This window comes from Aotus nancymaae, unplaced genomic scaffold (assembly GCF_030222135.1).
Source record: "Aotus nancymaae isolate 86718 unplaced genomic scaffold, 86718_ANA_hifiasm-v0.15.2.pri h1tg000016l, whole genome shotgun sequence".
NCBI lineage: Eukaryota > Metazoa > Chordata > Mammalia > Primates > Aotidae > Aotus > Aotus nancymaae.
The window spans coordinates 7,672,592-7,694,397 of record NW_026988428.1 but is presented as its reverse complement, the minus strand read 5'-3'; the positions used below and the strand labels follow the sequence as shown (position 1 = coordinate 7,694,397).

The window sequence follows — 21,806 nt, the reverse complement described above, 5'->3', positions numbered from 1 at the left end:
CACTGTGATAAATGCTTTACATATAGTCAGTGAATTTAGGAAATGTGGACATCAAGTCATCAATGACAACCTGGCCTTTTAAACTCTTCTCTCTGGGCGTATCAGCATTTATTAGGGAAGTAGGGCCATCAGAAGAATCAGTGTTGGTGGCATACGAATGTCTGTGTTAGTCAATATCTTGGAAAGAACTGAATGACATGCTCAAAGGGTTAATTGAGGAGCATGAAATGAAAGTACTGTGTCAAGGATCTGGGCATGGTTAAGGAAACCAATAGGCATCAAGCAATACCTAGGTACTAGCAACAATTGGGGCTGTTACCTCCCCTAAGCTTGAATGGACAAGAAAGAGAAATGTGTTTCCAAGGTGCAGTGAGATCTACAGTCAAGGGAGGGGAGCTGCCCTACAGAAGCAGTAGTGGGAGACAGAGGATTCCAGCCACACCAAAACCATGGTGAGGCAGGGAGCATCCGGAGAATGCTCAGACCATTCTCCTCCTTCTTGCTTCATCTCCTGTTGCTACCTCTTGATGGCCAAACTGTGCTGGAAGGCAGAGAATGATGGAGCCCTGGCGATGCAGCCCATAATGATCTCCTCCTGAAGCAGAGGATAAAACAGAGAAGGGCTGACAATGAATCTATCGAGAACAAACAGAATAACCTGCACAAAACCACTGACCATCACGTCTACCCAAACTTGAGTAAATTCATATTGACTACATGAAGAACATTAGAGGGAAGTGAAGAATCTAGACAGTTAAACCAAACAAGACTGGCAGAGCTATTGCTATGTTAAAAATAAAGACAAGCTTTTCTTTCTTGCTACAACTACTGAAGATGCAATAAAGGTAAGGGGCATTAGATATAACCAGTGTCTGTTTTTCCTCCGTCTGTTATTATTGTTGAAAGATGAAAGCTCATGCAATCAGGGTCCATTCTTGCAAATGACCTAATTATCATATTTAGTTGAATGTAAAAACTCTAGTTTTGCTGATGAATCGGAAACATCACAGCCAATCACCTTCCCTTCCCATTTTCCTGTCTAACATCAACTGATTAAGATTGGAAGCATCTTCTGTTTGTTAAATGAAGCACAATTCTTCTGGAAGACATATTTTCATCGTGATAAAACATATATTGCCTAAAATTTACCTTTTTAACCATTCATCGGCATTATGTACATTCACACTGTTGTACAACCATCATCACTATCTATCTTCAGAACTTTGTCAACATTCTGAAAAGAAACTCCATATCTATTAAACAAAATGTCCCATAATTTCCCCAGCCCCTGACAACCACCATTCTACTTTCTGCTTCTGTGACTTTGCCTCTTGTAAGTACCTCACATGAGTGGAATTGTATGGTATTTGTTCTTTTGTGACTGGCTTATTTCACTTAGCACAATGTCATCAAGGTTCATGCATGTCATAGCATGTATCAGAATGTCCTTCCTTTTTTAAGACTGAGTAATATTCCATATTATGTGTACATCCCACATTTCAATTATCCATTCATCTATCAATGGACACTTGGCATGGTTTAACCCCTTGGCTAATATGAATAGTATGCTGAACACGGCTGTGCAAATTTCTGTTCTAGCCCTCATTTTCAACTCCTTTGGGTATATACCCAGATGTGGGATTGCTGGATCATATGTTTTAGTTTTTGAGAACATACCATACTATTTTCCATAGCAGCTGCAGCATTCCCACAGCAATGTAAAAGGTTCCAATTTCTCAACATCCTCACTAATGATGTGGAACTTTCTCCTTAGTTCAGCTAAAACCAGGCTCTTGTCACATGACCAGGAAAGATTAGGCTTGTGGGCACATAGAAGGGGAGGAAAACATAAATTTATTGGGCAAAAAGGAAAAAGGCAAAGTAACTCTTAGCAAAGAGAAAGAGAGAGTCCTGCTAGCAGATTTACCACCTCACAGATTGAATCCCAGGTCACCACACAGGACCAGGAGAGGACAGGCTCCTCCTCGCTGCAAATGCCATGAACTTCCTGAGGTTCCACACCGTCCCCCCAGTGTGCAGGTGGGCATTAGTCAGAAAGAATCAGTTGGGAAATGGCAGGCCTCATCTGGGACCAGTGGTCTGGTTTTTCAGCCTTCAGGCTGCTTTAAGTTTAAGGGTGGAGTTTCAACAGGGGATCTTTGGCTGCCTCCTGTCTCTATCACTAACACATATTTACTGTTTCTATTTTATTTATTTATTTTTTTTGAAGACAGGGTCTTACTCTGTTGCCCAGGCTGAAGTGCAGTGGCACAATTATTGCTTACTGCAGCCTCAGCCTTCTGGGCTCAAGCAATTTTCCCATCTCAGCCTCCCAAGTAGCTGGGACTACAAGCGTGCACCACCACACTTAGATAATTTAAAAAAATTTTTTTCTAGAGACAGGGTCTTACTATGTTGCCCAGACTGGTTTTGAACCCCTGGGCTCAAGTGAGCCCCCTGCCTCTGCCTCCTAGAGTGCTGAGATTATAGGTGTGAGCTACCATATCTGACCTTTAAAATAATAATAATAATAGTCATCATAATTGGTGTAAAGTGGTATTTCCTAATTGCTTTGATTTGCATTTCCCAGTCATTAGTGACGTTGAGCATGTTTAAATGTGCTTATTGGCCATTTGCATATCTTCTTTGGAGAAATGTTTGTTTAGGTCTTTTGCCCATTTTTAAATTAGGTTATTTGTTTTGTTGTTGTTGAGGTGTAAGTGTTCTTTATATATTTAGGGTACTAATCTCCTGTAATATATATAATTTGCAAATATTTTTTCCTGTTCTGTGGATGGCCTTCCTACTCTGTTGATAATGTCTTTTGATGCACAGAAGTTTTTAATTTTAGTGGAGTCCAATCTATGTATTTTTTTCTAGAAGATATATTTTATTTTATTTTTGAGACAGAGTCTCACTCTGTCGCCCAGGCTGGAGTGCAGTGGCATGACCTCAGCTCACTGCAACCTCTGCCTCCCGGGTTCCATTGCCTCAGCCTTGCAAGTATCTGGGATTATAGGTACTGGGCCACCATGTAGCTGCAATCCCAGCTACTGGGCCCTGGCTACTAGGCACCTCCATGCCCAGCTAATTTTTGTATTTTTAGTAGAGATGGGGTTTCACCATGTTGGCTAGACTGGTCTCGAACTCCTGATCTCAAGTGATCTGCCCGCCTTGGCCTCCCAAAGTGCTGGGATTACAGGTGTGAGCCACCATGGCCAGCAGAAGATATCTTTTAATGTAGGCTTTGATTGGCTAAAATTTTTGAAGGGCAAGGCTCAGATTGCATGTGGTTGTGGTGGATTTTTATTCTATTCAATTTATAGCAGAGCAAAAAGAATAAAGGCTTAGGTTTCATAACTCACAAAACTACCCTAACTAATTCACATATGTTGAATGATTCCATCATATGTCCAGCATTGAAATTTTTCCTCATGGCAATTGAGGAATACAGGTCTAATCGCCTCCTCTTCTATCTATTGGATTCTCTAGTATCCTGCTGGGAGGTACCAGCAGGGAGTCAGATGAAAATTACCTTTGACTTGCAGGTCACAGTGTATTAGTCTGTTCTCACATTTCTATAAAGAAATTCCTGAGACTGGGTAATTTATAAAGAAAAGAGTTTTAATTGGCTCATGTCTCCTCAGGCTGTACAGGGAGCATGGATGCATCTGCTTCTGGGGAGACCTGAGAGAGCTTTTATTTATGGTGGAAGGCAAAGCAGGAGCAGACATCTTACATGGAAGGAGTGAGAGAGAGAGAGAGAGAGAGAGGAGAGAGAGAGAGAGAGGAGAGAGGGAGATGGGGGTGTGTCAGACATGTTTAAATAACCAAATCTCATGAAAACACACTATGGATGACAGCATGAAGCGGGATGGTGTTAAAATATGAGAAACCACCCCCATGATGCAATCACCTTCCAGCAGGCCCCGCCTCCAGTGCTGCAAATTACATTTCAACATGAGATTTGGGCAGGGACACAGATACAAACCACATCACACAGTAATCCAACTCATTTTCTTAATCGAAGACAAAAATGCAGAAAACATTTACATTCTGCTCAGAATTAATCGTCTCTTAAAACTGAAACAGAGAGTGGTATCCTGGCTTCAGGTATGGGTGGTCCAGGTTTTCAAACAATGTCCCAGCTCTGCTTTTCTCGGGTTGGCACCATTTTTAGTTAGCATTTCTCTTTATGACACCAAGATGATGCCTGTTGGCTCTTAAATTACTTCTTACCCTCTCAGCATCTCCAAGCAGAAGATAGGTTCTCTTTTCCTTACAGCTCTAAGAAAGCCCCTGTGTGATCTTTTGTCTTAAAACTGACTACATTGTTGGCCCCATGGATGAGAAAACATCAGGGGGTCAGCTGAAGTGCTTTCTTTGTTGGGCAGACACGTTCTCTGATGAGCAACAATGGTCAGTATTGATACCTGCTATACTATGGATTTATTTCTTCCCATCATTAACTTGCTTTAACTCTTACATGGAGGAACTACTTATCCTGATGGTACATTATTCAGAGCCTCATGATGATCGCCCTGCTCATAGATGCAAGGGACCAGTGGGCTAAGAGTAATAGAAAGAAAAATCCATAGAAATATTTTGTTTTGGAAACCAACGTTTAGGCATAGATCACTGCCTCGTGATATTTCAAAGTAAGTAGAATCAGCTTCACTAATCACTCAATTCTGCCTGTTTTTTAAAAAATATAAACACTAGCTATACCGAAGACTTGAACAGGATTAAGCATATGTGCATATAACATAAGGAGAAAAGCTGTGATTATAAGAAAAATGCCTATCGTATTTTCTGACACCTCTCCAAACAAGCAGAGGAAGGTGAAGACAGAAGACCATTCTGACATATATAGATATGAGAAAGAGAAATAAAAATGCTCTGGGGCCTATGAGCCAATGATCTATCCTTTGACAGAACTGTTATTTCTTTCTTTTTTTTTTTTTGAGAAGGAGCCTGGCTCTGTCACCCAGGCTGGAGTGCAGTGGTGTGATGTCAGCTCACAGCAACCTCCAGCTCCTGGGTTCAAGCGACTCTCCTGTCTCAGCCTCCCAAGTAGCTGGGATTACAGGTGTGCCACCATGCCCAGCTAATTTTTGTATATTTAGTAGAGATGGGGTTTTGCTGCGTTGGCCAGGCTGGTCTTGAACTCCTGACCTCGTGATCCACCCACCTCGGCCTCCCAAAGTGCTGGGATTACAAGCATGAGCCACTGCGCCTGGCCAGAACTGTTATTTCTATAAAGTACAATTTTGAAGCTCCTTGACGGCTGAAAGTTGAAAAATTACTCGTTTATCTTTTTCTCTCCTCCTTAAATGCCAAGTTTACCTATTACTCTCCATACCAGTACATTACTTTCTACTTATTCTGCAGGCAGTCAATTTAAAATATGATGTATTTGGACGAGGGCAGTGGCTCATACCTGTAATCCCAGTACTTTGGGAGGCCAAGATGGGTGGATCACCTGAGTTCAGGAGACCAGCCTGGCCAATATGGTGAAACCCCATCTCTACTTAAAATACAAAAATCAGCTGGGCATGGTGGCAGGTGCCTGTAATCCCAGCAACTTGGGAGGCTGAGGCAGGAGAATTGCTTGAACCCAGGATGCAGAGGTTGCATTGAGCCAAGATTGCACCACTGCACTCCAGCTTGGGTTGCAGAGCAAGATTGTGCCTCAAAAAAAAAAAAAAAAAAAAAAAAGATGTATTTGCCTCCTTGTGAAAGAATTTTAAAATAAAATGAAACATATTCTCACCCCAGGACCTTTGTACTTCCTGTTCCCTTCACCTGGAATACTGTGTCTCCAGAGAGCTACATGGCTCACTCCTCCACCTCGTTCAAGTCTCTGTTCAGTTGTCACCTCATTATAGGGGCTTTTCCAACCACCGTACTAAAATAGCCTTCTCCAACCCCATCACTCTCTCTCTACCTTTTCTTATAACACTCATTCCTACCTGGCATTTTATATGTTAACTTATTTTTATCTGTTGTCCCCAACAGACTGTAAGAGCAAATACATTGCTTTGTACCTAGGTACTGCTTTGTCTCCAGCACACAGAACACTGCCTTGTACATAGTAAGTGTTCAATGTATAGTATACAGTGAATATAGCTCAATCTTTTCTTCATTGTTACAGACAAGATAGCACTGTTCCCATACAAGGGCACATTCCCACAGGGATAAACATGTCATGGCAAATCTTAAAATTAATTTTCTGGCAAGTACAATCAATGGTGCCATTTTGCTCTAGCTGGAAATGGGGTGTGGAACTCATAAGCATTTTACAATTATGTCAGTGATAAAGATCACCCATTTAAAGATCCCAAAGCTCTTATAAGGGAAAAAATAGAAATATAGCTTACAAGACAACATGGCAAATCAAATTTAAAACTTTTAAATATATTTTTAAAATCATCTTGATCTGGGGCCTACCGGGAATAAAAATGGCTATGGCCAGTGATTTCTACCTGCAGTACTACATGGAGCACAAGGGCAAGTTTGGGCACGAGTTTCTGGAGTTCCAGTTTTGGATGGACAGAAAGCTTAGATGTGCCAACAACAGCAATTGCAAAAACGATGTCATGATCAGAAAAGAGGCTTATGTGCACAAGAGTGTAATGGAGCAACTGAAGAGAATTATTGATGACAGTGAAATTACAAAAGAAGGTGATGCTTTGTGACCTCCCCTGATAGGGTTGGCCAAGAAGAGCTTGAAATTGTAATTGGGGATGAGCACATATCTTTTACCACATCAAAAATAAGTTCTCTTATTGATGTAAATCAATCGAAGGATCCTGAAGTTCTTCGAGTATTTTACTATTTGGTACAAGACTTCAAATGTTTAGTTTTCAGTCTCATTGTATTACACTTCAGATTAAGCCAATTTAAATTGTGTTTTTCAAGCTGTTTGTATATTTAATTAAGGGATGGGAGGATTTATTTGTCATTTACGACATTGGGGTTTTTATGAATGAGCAGCAAACAAAAAAAATTTGTATGTAGACTGAAAATAAGAAAATACATTAGCAGGCTTAATGGTTATCCTTACTGAGTCCACCTGGGTTGAACAGTCCCCATAGACATCAAATTCTGTAAATAAAAGCCACCTTTTGTTAAAAAACTTTCCCTAATAAAACATACCAACTCCTGAAAAAAAATATATAAAAACATTGATTTTTTTTTTCTAGACTTATACTCTACAGGTCACATTGTAAATCAGCTTGCTTTTCATTCTTTGCATCTCAACTTAGATATAATTTTTCTCTTAAAAGCTTCCCCCATGACCCCCATAAAATGGGGTTACATGTCCCTCTCTATGTGCCCTCATGGGCCCCCAAAATTACCCTGCCAAAAGCTGTAGCTCTATAAAATTTTGATTAGGGACAACTTACACAGGGCAAAAATCATGTAATCCATATGTTCCATCCAATTCCACTTTCCAATTAAAATAAAGACCTCAATAACCTCAAAAGCAAACTTTTGGAAATATTAGTTAGATCAAAGATAATACCAGTTGAAAAGCATGACCAACTCAAGGCAAAAACCTGTGAAGCTTTGATAACAAAGACACTTCCCAAATGTAAGGAGAAGTCTGTGTATATGCACACACAGCGAGAGTTTTGTAATGTTGACAAGTATTGCATGCAAACAAACTATTTCAGTGGAACACTCAACAAACTCAGTCAAATCTTTATACCTAATTTTAGAACATTTAGTAAACTCACTTATCTACTAGTAAGTGGGCCATAGTACGTAACAGTGAAAATCAAGGAACTCTGGAATAGAAGGGAATGTATTTTCAATTTATTCACTCAGTGCCCATCACATGGATCCTATCAACCTTCAGTGGACCATGGCATATACTTTGGGAAACGCTGCCATAAAACAATTACTTGATCAAGTATTAATTTTAGCTCCCAGTATGTGCCTGATACAGTTCACTGCTTATGAAAGGGATATAAAAATATGAACAGTCCCTTGAGGAGCTTACGAATGAGTAAGTATTCAATAAATATTTAGATAGATTAAATTTTAGAGATCAAAGCAATGTATATGACTTCTAATGTATCATTAGAAAGAATGAAAACACTGCCAGGTGTGGAGACTCATGTCAGTAATCCTAGCACTTTGGGAGGCTGAGGCAGGTGGATCGCTTTAGCTCCATAGTTCGAGACCAGCCTGGGGAACATGGTAAAACTCTGTCAAAAAGAAGGAAGGAACGAAGGAAGGGAGGTAGGGAGGAAGGGAGGGAAAGGGAGGGAAGGAGTGGGAGGGAGGGAAGGAGTGGGAGAGGAGGGAAGGAGGAAGGAAGGAAGGAGGAAGGGAAGGGGATGGGGAGGGGGAGGGGAGGGGGAGGAGAGGGGGAGGGGAGGGGAGGGGGGAGGGGAGGGGGAGGGGAGGGGAGGGAAGGGTGGAAAACACCTTTGTCCAGTGTTGAGAATAAATGCAGTTCTTCCAACTCTGTGGTCTCAAGATTGGTACCACTGTATCTAATACAGATGACCTTTATCAGCAAGACACCGATATACACATAGAAGGTAAGTTGCAGTGTGAATAGTGCCTGAGACTGTGGCAATAAAACTAAAGTAACTCTCACATGCCTGAGTTTGCAGTTTATTTGGCTGCAAGTGGCCATGGAAAGTGGGCATGAACCATCATCGTATGATATGCTCAAGACTCAGGAATATGTATACAGGTTATTAAGTCAAAGTAGCTGTAAAACACTGCACGAGAGTTGATTCAGTCTTAAATATTTGATACCTGTTACAAAAATATCTGACATAAAAGAAAATTAGATACCGTGAATAATTCACAACATGAATGCTCTTGTGTGGGCAGGAGTTAGGTGGTATTTGTTTTTATGAGGTGAAATCTGCAGTTATAACACAGACTTCTTTCCAGAATGGCAAACAGGATTCTAAACTGACAACAGGCTGTAAACAGATTGTAAAGTGTGGGACACCCCAGAATCTGAGAAAAAATTCAAAGCTACTTTTGGTATCCTCCACCATAGCCTACAAGTTCTCTTTCCTTCCTCCCTTCTTCCCTTCCTGTCCCTCCCACCCTCCCTCCCTCCCTCTCTTCCTTCCTTCCTGTCCCTCCCACTCTCCCTCCCTCCCTCCCTTCCTTCCTTCCTTCCTTCCTTCCTTCCTCCCTTCCAGACAAGGTCTTGCTATGCTGCCCAGGCAGACTCAAGTGATCCTCCAGCCCCAGCCTCCCAAAGTTCTGGGATTACTGAGTCATCAGCATCAGGCTGCTCTTGCTTTTCTACTACCCAAAACTGCTGGACATGTACACTTGATCTTGATACCTATGACTTTATCTGTTTTCAGGGAGCCATGAGGGTTAGGGGACTAGGGAAGGAAGGTGGGGCCTGATGAATGAGTATGTCAATCATGTTTTTAATTTTAGGATCTTTCGGTATTTTGACATTTGGGGAAATTTACAGATCACAGCAGAGACCAGCTCTCCCAGGACTAGCTAATTCCTAAAGATAATAACTTGCCTGTAAGCATGACTTTTATACACAAACCAACCAAACTCAAGCCCATATTCGCTAATCACCTCCTTATCTATCTCTCACATACTAGCCAATGTTTCCCCTGTGCTAAAATACTCAAGGCCAGGTATTAGGCAACCACAGACCACCTAGATCACCCAAAGCCTGCTAGAATTATTCAAACTACCCTATGCCAAGATGTTTACTCTGCCTTGCCTCACCTTTCCTGCAGAAACAAGGCTCTAGCCTAAGTGATCTCCTGGCTCCTTTCTCCCTCCTGACAGAACCTGCATGATGTGGCATCCCTCCTCCTCTCAGGAAGAGCAAGTAATAAATTTTACTTTCAATAACATCGGCCTCTCTTTGTCGTCACTCAGTCGATACCTCCATAAATTAAAATCTCACAGATGCAAATTGGGAAAATGGACTTTTGTAGCCATATTTAGGAACATGGCAGCTTGGCTTCAAATCTTGCTCAGAGACAAACTACTTTCCTCAAAGCCTCATCCGTGACTGTAACACACCTTGTGCAGGAAGGGAGCCAGGCATTCTCTCTGCATGTCTTCCTACTTCACATGGGACATAAGGTTGCATGACCATGCACATTCCTGTGTTGACTTTCTATAGCAACATTGAGGTTCTGAAAAATTGAGTGACCTCCTGAAGAAGTAGGAATGCAGATCTGTAGAGGCGGGTAAAGGTAGAGCCCTGCTCTTCCAATTCCTCACACAGAGCCACTGAAACAATGACACCAATGACGAGCATGGCTGTAAACATTTATTTACTGAGTGCCTCTCTCTGTGCTTCATGTTTTACACTTCCCATCTCACTAAACCCTTGCAACCAGGACATTAGAAAAGTCCTATTATTATCCCATTTTAGAGATGGGAATTTAGTGTTGAAAGACACTGGTCACATAGTTGGTAACTAGCATCTTGGGACTTGACAGACCAAGTCTAAATTCATAGCCCATGCTCTAAACCCCTACTCTACACCATCTGTCAAAGCTGAATGAGGCTACCTCCCCCTCATGACACAAAATTCAAGACTCCAGTTCCCTTTGTGAATGAAGCATCAGTCTGAAAACCTCAGCCCCTAGTTGGCACCTTCAATGGGCTGGTGGATGGTACCATGTTTCCTTCCAAACCAAACATATTTTTGGTAGGTTTTCAGAAGCGGGATCAGCTCCAGGCAACACTGTGAAAAAGATAAAGCTCTTGGTTTCTGGTGATTGCTTTTCTGGAATTTAGTGCCCTCACTACGTCTGCGGATGACACAGATGCTCTACTCCCGGTACTGTACTCTGCGGTCTGTGCCGTAGGCCCCAAATTCATTCTCTACATTCGTAAATGTATCAGAATTCTCATTCCTCTTTTTTTGAAATTCATTAAGGGCTCTGGATTCAAATGAACCTGGCTTCTAATTCCAGTTATATAGCTTTTAGCTGCATCATCTTGAGCCCCAATTTCCTTATTTGTAACACTGCCACAATAACACGGACTTTCTCGGTGTTTTTTAAATAAGAATAAAAATGAAATATCCAGTGTGTTCTGTCAAGATCAATTCCTAACACATAGTGCCCCATAATGATAGTTCAGCCATGAGGAATATTTACTCAGTTTTCATATATGCTATTTAAATAAAAAGTAATAACACTGGTTTCCAGAACCACAAAAATCAGCTTTTTTCCATTATAGATATATGTCACAAATATATCTAGATAGACCAACGAGTAAAGTAAGTACTGGCCTAGCACATTTGCTGGGAATTCAAATAGTGTCTTGAATTATAGCTCCCATAATTCCCATGTGTCATGGGAGGGACATGGTGGGACATAATTGAATCATGGGGGTGGGTCTTTCCTGTGAGTTCTCATGATATTGAATAAGTCTTATGAATCTGATGGTTTTATAAAGGGGAGCTCCTCTACACACACTCTCTTGCCTGCCACCATGTAAGCTGTGACTTTGCTTCTCCTTTGTTTTCCACCATGATTGTGAGGCCTCCTCAGCCACGTGGAACTGTGAGTCCATTAAACCTCTTTCCTTCATACACTACCCAGTCTTGGGTATGTCTTTGTTAGCAGCATGAGAACAGACTAACTCACAGGAAGTGCTATTAAAACTAGACAGCAGAATAAATGAAAATTAAGCAGTTGCTCTAATAAGAGGTGTAAGAGAATGCAATCTACTTTATAATTTTGCCAAATGTTTGGCGCTCTCATATCATAAAATTCTAGGAGAATTTTGTAATAAATTCATCAAAGGAAAAGCACTAAATCAAGCATCGTAAGATAAGTATCCTCATCCTTGCTCTGCCACTTATTGGCCATATGACCTTAGATATATCATTTGACCTCTATGGATGTCAGTTTCCTTCTCTGTAAAACGAGAACGTAGGACCAGATAATCCCAAGATCTTTTCCAGTTGTACCACTCTGTGAGTCGATGACTCCGCCATTATCCCTCCCCTTGTTCTCTGGAGATTTTGTTGCCACAGTATTTAGTGTTGCCCCCGAGTAACATCACGTAGCAAAGTCCAGTCACGCACAGGAATTCCAGGCACTGTGACTGTGAATTCTAATCCCTCTTTGGCCATGCCATCATTGAATGACCTTGAGCAGGCACCTAACTTCAGCTAACTGCCTCACCAGCCCTCCAGGGATTTGCCAGATAAATTTCCAACTTCTTACTCTCTACAAGCTGCCCTCCAAAATGCCTTTACAATGCTTGACTTGGGACCACCCATGACAAATCATAAAACTAGGCTTTTTCTCTGAATAATTCTCAATCTTAATATGTTTCTGCCTCAAACATAAAAGCCTTCTTTTCTTCCTATTAAAATCATAACCATCTTTCAAGGGAGGTGAAATATAAGTGAAAACTTAAAAGGCTGCAACATTTCTCAAATCTGTGGCAAACTCAAGGCTGGGAAAGAGAACTGATACATATTGTATAATAGACCCACCATGATTTCATTAGGCTAGAACAAAGGGTGGAGACTGAGAAAAATTAGTACAAACCCTCAGCAGATATTTTCGAGCAGATATATCTTATAATAGAATTGGCACTACAATCCCTGACCTACATTTAATGGAAAATAAGTCCAATATTTCTTTTGTTAATAATAATAGCTGTCATTTGTTGTGCACATATTGAGTTAGGCATTCTGCTAAGGGATTTGCATGCTGTATCTGTTAGAATGCTTTTAGCTGCAAGTAAGAGTAGCTAACTATAAGGGGCTTTGTAGTTTCCTGTCTCACGCTGGCTGATGAGTGATTGGTCCCAGGGTTGACTAACTGAGCAGCATGACACCACGGAGAATCCATCCTCCAGCTCCGCTATTCTCCATGTGTGGGTAACATCTCCCTTTGTGGCTGCACAATGGCTGCAGTGATTCCAGCTGCCACACAGATATTTCAACATCTACCAAAGCACGCCTCCCACACATCTCTTTCTATTGGTTAGGAAAACTGTACCCAAAAACTCCCTAATTTCTCCTGACATTTCATTGTCCAGGATTAAATCACATTACCCATACCGTAACCAATCAATGACAAAGTAAATGGGACTGCCAATATTATCTTAGATCAATCATGATTCACCTCTGGTTCACCTTCCTGGAACACATGGAATGGTGACCACCCCACCCAAACAAAACTGAGCCCCACTGGCAAACAAGGGGAGGGTGAGCTGGGAATTGGCAGCTGGGTAGATAACAGTGTCCACTACACATACATTATTGTTTCAACAAATATCCTCTGAGGAATTATTATCTTCATTTTGTAGATGAGAAAATTGAAATTCAGAGAAGTCAAGTAAATTGTCCATGGTCACACAGCTAGAAGTTGAGAAATTCTGTGTTCTTAACCACCATTATTGATAGTTCTGAAGTTTCAGTGTATGTAACAAACATTAGCAAGTTTAGTACAAACACAGAATCTCAACTCCACACCCAGAGATTCTGATTCAATAGTCTAGGAGAAGAGCCCTCAGTCTTCATTTTTAACAAATAATTTCAGTTAATTTGGATACAGGTGGTCTATGAATCACATTTTAAGAGAATAAGATTGGCTATTACTTGAACAGAAGTCTGATTTAAAACAAAAACCAAAGCAAAAACTATAATTTTCTGGAAGTCCCAGACTCACTATCTACAAAAGCCATTCATCTGTCTTAAGTATCACCACAGAAACATCTCACCCCAGTCCCTCTACAGTCTGCACAGGTCAGACTCTATATAGTGTCTATATCTTGCTCTCTAATTTAAGAAGGTTATTGATAAAATTTTCAGATGAGGGAAATGAGCTCCGAGAGAGATATAACAGGTCATCTAAGTAACCACTGAAGAATCATATGGTTCAATAGGAATCATATGGTTCATATGGGAAGATTTACGGTTGAGGGCAGTCAACTCTTATGGGTAGGGGTGAGAGAAAGCCATCTTCACCCTTTAAATATTGACTAGGCTATTAAATGTAAAGGACACTCAGAGTTAGGATCAATGATAAGAAATTATGAGGCAGCTCATTTTTTTTTACTATAAAGAAGAACAGACTAATAATTAACTTGGTCAACAATGGTAAAGGCTCTCCACCTCACAAAACATTCTGAATGCATTCCAGCAGAGGCTGGCAGACCCTGTGTCTGTCACCAATGTTGTAGAAGGGAGTCCTCTATTGAAAAGAAGCCTTGTGTAGATGACTCCTAAAATATGCTGTGATCCTTCCACCACATCCTCTGCAAACTGACTTGTATTCCTTTTTCACTTTTTTTCACTATGGTCACTTCTGCTGAACACTTTGGGGTACCATTTAATTTCTAATGCATTAATGTCCTATTTTCCCAAATTGGTAGAATATGTCTGACTCTTCTTTGTGTGTTCGTGGTACCTAGTTCAAAACCATGCTCATCATAGGTACTTAATGAATAGTTGGTAAATGTAAAAGGATGGTGTTGAATGGTGGGTAAGCACATCCAGATGATGCGTAGAAGGTAACTGTTAGTACTTCTGCTTTGTTTACTACCATTCCTCCCTCTCTGGACAAGGGGCATGGAGGCTATGTTTGCATTACGCACCCTCCTCTCTGGCCATTATTGACTGGGTCAGAAATTAACATCTGATTCAAGCTGGGCCCATAAGACTGGCACTAAGATATTAAGACAATCTTTTAAGGTGGCTATAATTATAACATGTGAGCTAAGAGCCATGATCTACCGAAAAAGAATGAGGCAGATGACAGGCAAAGACTGAGTTCCCTGGCTTTCTGTCTCCAGGGTCCCCATCCCTTCCTGAGGCTCATGTATAAGTGTGCCTTTGGTCTCTAAGATGAACCCCTCTGTCTTTGTAAAATTCTTCCTCCCTCCTTCCCTTCCTTCTTTTCTTCTTTTAGATTTTATTGAAGTTGGCTTTAGTTGGTTTTAGTTCATCTCAATCAGAATCTTGAATCCAAATAAAATTGTTCCTGAGTTTGCTGTTGAGGCTACTGATGCAAATAACTCATGCTCTTAGAATTCCAAGAAAAGCCAGGCTTTTGGAGACCCCAGTGACTATAGAGCATTCAGACCTTTGCATGTTACCAGGTATTTTGGAAGGTTTGAGACTGGTGCTACTGCAAGCTGATTTTCTTACTACTCCAAACTCTAACCTGCAGGGGCATCAAAGCTCTTATGAAGGCTCCACCACCAGATCACAGCTCTCCTTATAACGAAGATCCCATCCCCAACAGTAGAAATTTTGAGGTAGGTAGGAACTAACGTCTAGTGCAATGAAGCAAGGCCGGCCCAAATAACAGATGGAAATACTTGGAGGTATCTACAACTCCATTATGCTACAAAGGGTTTCTTCATACAATATCTTGGGTCCACATAAGGCAACACCCCTGTAAGGTACAAATCGTCTTTCAAAATCACATTTATCAGTGAGAAGTCAGTCACATGAATCTTTGTACTTCAGTTTTGTGGCAAAACCGTTTCCCAATATGCCTGTGTTTTTCTTCATCTGTGCCCCATGCTGTTAAGCAGAGCATGTGGCCCGTCACTTTGACATACTTAAACAGTCTGTGAACAAATCCAGCCAATGCTTTTCCAAAACCCATTTTAATCTTGGCTAGAAGGGCATCACTGACTGTAAGAGGTAGGTAGAAATGAATAGTCCAGGAGTAGGGAAGGAAATCATTGAGAATTCCATGTTTTTCTCTCCTGCAATTAGGATATCTCTTACGTTGGCTAAAAATGGCAAATCACTAATACATGAGAGATAAGAAAGAACCAGTCCTTTCCCCCTTCGCTCCTATTCCTTAGAGTTCTGATGATCATACTTTGCCTAGGACATTTGGAGGCCCCTGCCACAGTCCTTTTCATCAGCCCTTCCTGCTTCTTGATCCTTTTGTTTTTCCCCAGGCATAACTACCACCTGTGCTCTCTTCTCAAGTTCCCTTAGGAAAGGAATCACATTTCATCAAGGTCCTCATGTTGTAGAATGAAATCTCTCTGACTCATTGTATAGTTTAAAGATGCAAAACCCTGAATTCTCTTAATTAACAAAGTAGAACCAGGGAAACCAACTCAACTTCTTGCTCCGAATCTGAACAGAAGTGCTATTTGGTGAAAGAATCTCCTCAGATGTATGACTAGTTCAGCATCCACAGACAGTAATGAATAATAACTTTAATAATCAATACTCTATAAGGATGGGGACTGTCATCAGAAGAGACACCGAAATCTTCCCTTGTCAAATAAATGAACGAAAATCACTCCCATTTGCTCACTGATGCTTGAAATTTCTTTAACAGGAATTAAAGATTTCTGGAGAAGCTATATGTAATTTTGGTTAAAAGTTTAGGTATTTACCTGGCAAACTGAATGCAACAGACAAGAAAAAGAAATAAAGGGTATTCAATTAGGAAAAGAGGAAGTCAAATTGTCTCTATTTGCAGATGATATGATTGTGTATTTAGAAGACTCTATCATCTCAGCCCAAAATCTCCTTAAGATGATAAGCAACTTCAGCAAAGTCTCAGGATACAAAATCAATGTGCAAAAATCACAAGCATTCCTGTATACCAATAACAAACAAACAGAGCCAAATCGTGAGTGAACTCCCAGTCACAATTGCTACAAAGAGAATAAAATACCTAGGAATACAACTAACAAAGCATGTGAAGGGCCTTTTCAAGGAAAACTACAAACCACTGCTCAAGGAAATAAGAGAGGACACAAACAGATGGAAAAACATTCCAACATTCCATGCTCATGCTTAGGAAGAATCAATATCGTGAAAATGGCCATACTGCCCAAAGTAATTTATCGATTCAATGCTATCCCCATCAGGCTACCATTGACCTTCTTCACAGAAGTGGAAAAAAACACCTTAAACTTCATATGGAACCAAAAAAGAGCCCGCATAGCCAAGACAATCCTAAGCAAAAAGAAAAAAGCTGGAGGCATCACACTACCTGACTTCAAGCTATACTACAAGTCTACAGTAATCAAAGCAGCATGGTACCGGTACCAAAACAGAGATATAGACCAATGGAACAGAACAGAGGCCTCGGAAGTAATGCCACACATCTACAACCATTGGATCTTGACAAACTTGACAAAAACAAGCAATGGGGAAAGGACTCCCTGTTTAATAAATGGTGTTGGGAAAACTGGCTAGCCATGTGCAGAAAGCAGAAGCTGGACCCCTTCCTACACCTTATACAAAAATTAACTCCAGATGGATTAAAGATTTAAACATAAGACCTAACGCCATAAAAGCCCTAGAAGAAAACCTAGGCAATATCATTCAGGACATAGGCATAGGCAAGGACTTCATGACTACAAAGCACCAAAAGCATTGGCAACAAAAGCCAAAATAGATAAATGGGATCTAATTAAACTTAAGAGCTTCTGCACAGCAAAATAAACTATCATTAAAAATAAACTATCATTAGAGTGAACTGGCAACCAACAGAATGGGAAAAAAATTTTGCAATCTACCCATCTAACAAAGGGCTAAAATTCAGAATCTACAAAGAGCTAAAATTCAGAATCTACAAAGAACTAAAACAAATTTACAAGAAAAAACAACCCCATAAAAAAGGGGGCAAATGATATGAACAGACACTTTTTAAAAGAAGACATTTACGCTGCCAACAAACATATGAAAAAATGCTCATCGTCACTGGTCATTAGAGAAATGCAAATCAAAATCACATTGAGATACCATCGCACACCAGTTAGAATGGCAATCATTAAAAAATCTGGAGACAACAGATGCTGGAGAGGATATGGAGAAATAGGAACACTTTTACACTGCTGGTGGGAGTGTAAATTAGTTCAACCATTGTGGAAAACAGTGTGGCGATTCCTCAAGGACCTAGAAATAGAAATTCCATTTGACCCAGCAATCCCATTACTGGGTATATATCCAAAGGATTATAAATCGTTCCACTATAAGGACACACGCACATGTATGTTCACTGTGGCACTGTTTACAATAGCAAAGACCTGGAACTAACCCAAATGCCCATCAATGATAGACTGAATAAAGAAAATGTAGCATATATATACCATGGAATACCATGCAGTCATAAAAAGGGATGAGTTCATGTCCTTTCCAGGGACGTGGATAAATCTGGAAACCATTATTCTCAGCAAACTGACACAAGAACAGAAAACCAAACACTGCACGTTCTCACTCATAGGCGGGTGTTGAACAATAACACATGGACATAGGGAGGGGAGCATCACACAGTGGGGTCTGTTGGGCGGGGGAACTAGGGGAGGGATAGCAGGGGGTGGGGAGATTGGGGAGGGATAACATTGGGAGAAATACCTGATGTAGGGGACGGGGCATAGAGGCAGCAAACCACCATGGCAAGTGTATACTTATGTAACAATCCTGCAAGATCTGCATGTGTACCCCAGAAATTAAATATATGTAGTAAAAAGTTTAAGTATTTACTTGTTATTGCAAGTAGGCAATAGGTATCAAAATTTTTCAAAATATGCATACACTTTGACCTTACACGTCCACTTCTAGAAATGTATTCCTAGTAAATAATCTGAAAGTTGCACAAAAATGTCTGTATGTGAAGCTCCATTATAGCTTTGTAAAAACTTTTTATAATGCAAATTTCAAACATACACAAAAGTAAAAGGATAATATAATGAGCCACTGTGTATGTACCAACCAGCTTTACTGATTATCTACATTTTGCCCAGCTCCTGTTTTATTTATTCTCCACCATCCTTTTTCATTGTTGTTTTTGCTGGAATGTTTTAATTGCAATCCCAGCCATCTGGCATTAGTCTCTTAAATACTTTAGTTGTAATATTTTAAAAATAAAATTTTTTTGGAAATTAATATTAGCCTGATATCTTTCTTTCACCATTCAAATTAGCAATAATTTCTGAATATCCTCTAATACACATTTATGTGCAATTTCAGATTGTCAAAAATGTCTTCGTACAATTTGCTTAAATCTGTATCCAAAAAGTTTCATAGGTTGGATTTAGTTGGTATTTCTCTTAAATCTCTGTAATCTATGACAATGTTTCCATTTTTTATTATGCCATTTATATGTTGAAAAAATAAGGTCATTTTGTCCTGTAGAATTTCTCATATTCTGGATTTGGCCAATTGTCTCCTTCTTGTATCATTTAATCTATTTTTTTATCCCCTGTAAAACTGGTAATTAGAGCCTGAGGCTCAATTGAATCCAGGTTCTGTTTCTTTCTTTTTCAGGTAAGAATACTTCATAGGTGGCTATGTGTACTTCATATTACATCACGCCAGTAGCCACATAAGACTGTCCATCCCATTTTTAGTGGTGTGTACATCAATTAGCAGATTCAAGTGCTCTCAGCCTAACCCCCTCATTATACACTTTTTCATCAATTTTTCACCTAACGGTTTTAGCAGGTATTGATGTTCGTTGCCTAGATCCATTATCTTATTAGCGATTTTAAAGTGTTGATGTTGTAATTTTATAATACCTTATTGTTACATTAGCTCTTTCTTTTATAATGAAGCAGCTTTTGAACCTCAGCTTTTTGTTTTTTTAAAAAATGTCAGTTACCAAATAATAAACACCTATAACCTTTGCCGAGATTCACCAGTTTTTAATATTTTGCCACATTTGCTTTATCACTCTCATTATATGTACTTATTTTTTGCTGTTTCATCAAAATTAATTTATAGATATTATGACAAACTTTAAATATTTCAGCTTGTGTCTCCTAATAACGACAACATGCTCCTCACAACCATAGTTCCACCCTCAATACATTTAGCATTGATTATATTAATACAGATTTTTTAAATTGCCAATTGTCACCAAATGATCTTATATATAATTGTAAAATTCAGAATCCTTCAAAGGTACATGTACTACAGTGGCATCATGTCCAGTAATTTTCTACTTCCATCTTCTTTCTACATTTGTTAGTTGGCATTCTTTTGTAAAGGAAAACTTTCCCTTTTCTCCCATTGCCATCATTATTTTTTAGATGCTCAAATTGACTCAAATTTGTCCAATAGGAGCAACCATAATCTGGTTACGGCATCATTTTGACCTAGTTCCATTGGTCTTTGAGCATTTCCTTACTTTCTGGCACACGATTCTAAGCTCACCTTGCACTTTCCCTGTCTCACACCTAGAATCAGCAGTTTCTCCAAGCTTCCCTGGTTCTTTTCAATGAAGAATGCTGTTTAGAAACCAAGATTTGGCTGCTACATGTGCTCATTGCTAGTGGAAAGCATTGTTTCTGGACCCTGTCAATGCACAGAACTAAGAAATATATCTTTCAAGAAACATGAGTTGATACTGATACCTCTTATTCAAATCCTATATCATAGAAAAATCTTCCTCTGTTCTCCCTTTTTATATTTTATCTTCTCCCACAGTGAGAAGCCTTATTTTCAAAACATTTAAGTTATTTTTTGTTTGCTATATGCTTCAATATGCACAAAATATTCTTAGTATTACTTAGTAATTATTCTTAGTATTATACCACTACAAAAACAAATAAAATTAAATATTTCTTTGAAGTTCTTTCTCTTCATAAAATATATCTTATTAAGGTGTATTAAATATTTATTTGAGGCTGGGCATGGTGTCTCATGCCTGTAATTACCGCATTTTGGAAGGCCAAGGAAGGCAGATCACTTGAGTCCAACAGTTCAAAACCAGTCTGGCCAACATGGCAAAACCCCATCTCTACTAAAAATACAAAAATTAGCTGGGTATGGTGACGCATGCCTGTAATCACAGCTACTCAGGAGGCTGATGTGGGAAGATCGCTTCCATCTGGGAAGCAGAGGTTGCAGTGATACGAGATCGAACTACTGCACTCCAGCCTGGGCAACAGGGCAAGACTCTGTCTCAAAATAAAAATACAAAATGTGGCCGGGCGCAGTGGCTCACGCCTCTAATCCCAGCACTTTGGGAGGCCGAGGTGGGTGGATCATGAGATCAAGAGATCGAGACCATCCTGGCCAACATGGTGAAACCCCGTCTCTACTAAAACTACAAAAAAATTAGCTGGGCGTGGTGGTGTGTGCCTGTTGTCCCAGCTACTTAGGAGGTTGAGGCAGGAGAACTGCTTGAACCCAGGAGGCAGAGGTTGCAGTGAGCTGAGGTCGCGCCACTGCACTCCAGCCTGGCGCCTGGTGATGGAATGAGACTATGTCTAAAAAAAAAAAAAATTTATTTGAATTAATTCTGCTTTCTATGTAGGAATACTTGCTGTACAATTTGATATATAGTTAGGTTTATTTGTTTCTCTTTATATTCAATTTCGGTGTTGCCCTTATTTTATTTTTTGAATATGTATAATTTTTACATGGTTCAAAAGTCAAAACTACAAGAAAGCAAATTCTAAAAAAATCCTAACCCTGTTCCTATCCTTTATATTCTCTTATTGTCCCCAACCCTCTTCAGCATCTAGTTTTATGAATTTATAGATTATTCTTGATATGTTTATGCTTACAAATATAATCAAACATTTCTCCTTTTTATTATTGTTATATACATATTGCTATTTAAAAAGATTTATATTTTTAATATAGTGGTTACCTTGTTACTAATACTTAATTTTTTAATGGTCATAATCCGTTTTGCTTACATGGACTTCTACAATTGGTTTGTACCTTTAAATGGTATCTTCGGACTGTCACTTATTACCTACATATCAGTCAATGGTCTTATTTTACTTCCTCCTTTTCCTTTCTCTTCTCCAGTGTTTTCAGTTGTACTATCTCTAATTTATCAGAATGTATAATATTTACATATGATTCT

The 21,806-nt window shown here is 39.7% G+C and overlaps 1 pseudogene; it reads left to right on the top strand.

Annotated features, from left to right (window-relative positions):
- The first annotated feature begins 6,461 nt into the window (after window positions 1-6,461).
- On the top strand, window positions 6,462-6,937 carry LOC105728889 (protein mago nashi homolog 2-like; annotated as a pseudogene).
- Window positions 6,938-21,806: the final 14,869 nt, after the last annotated feature.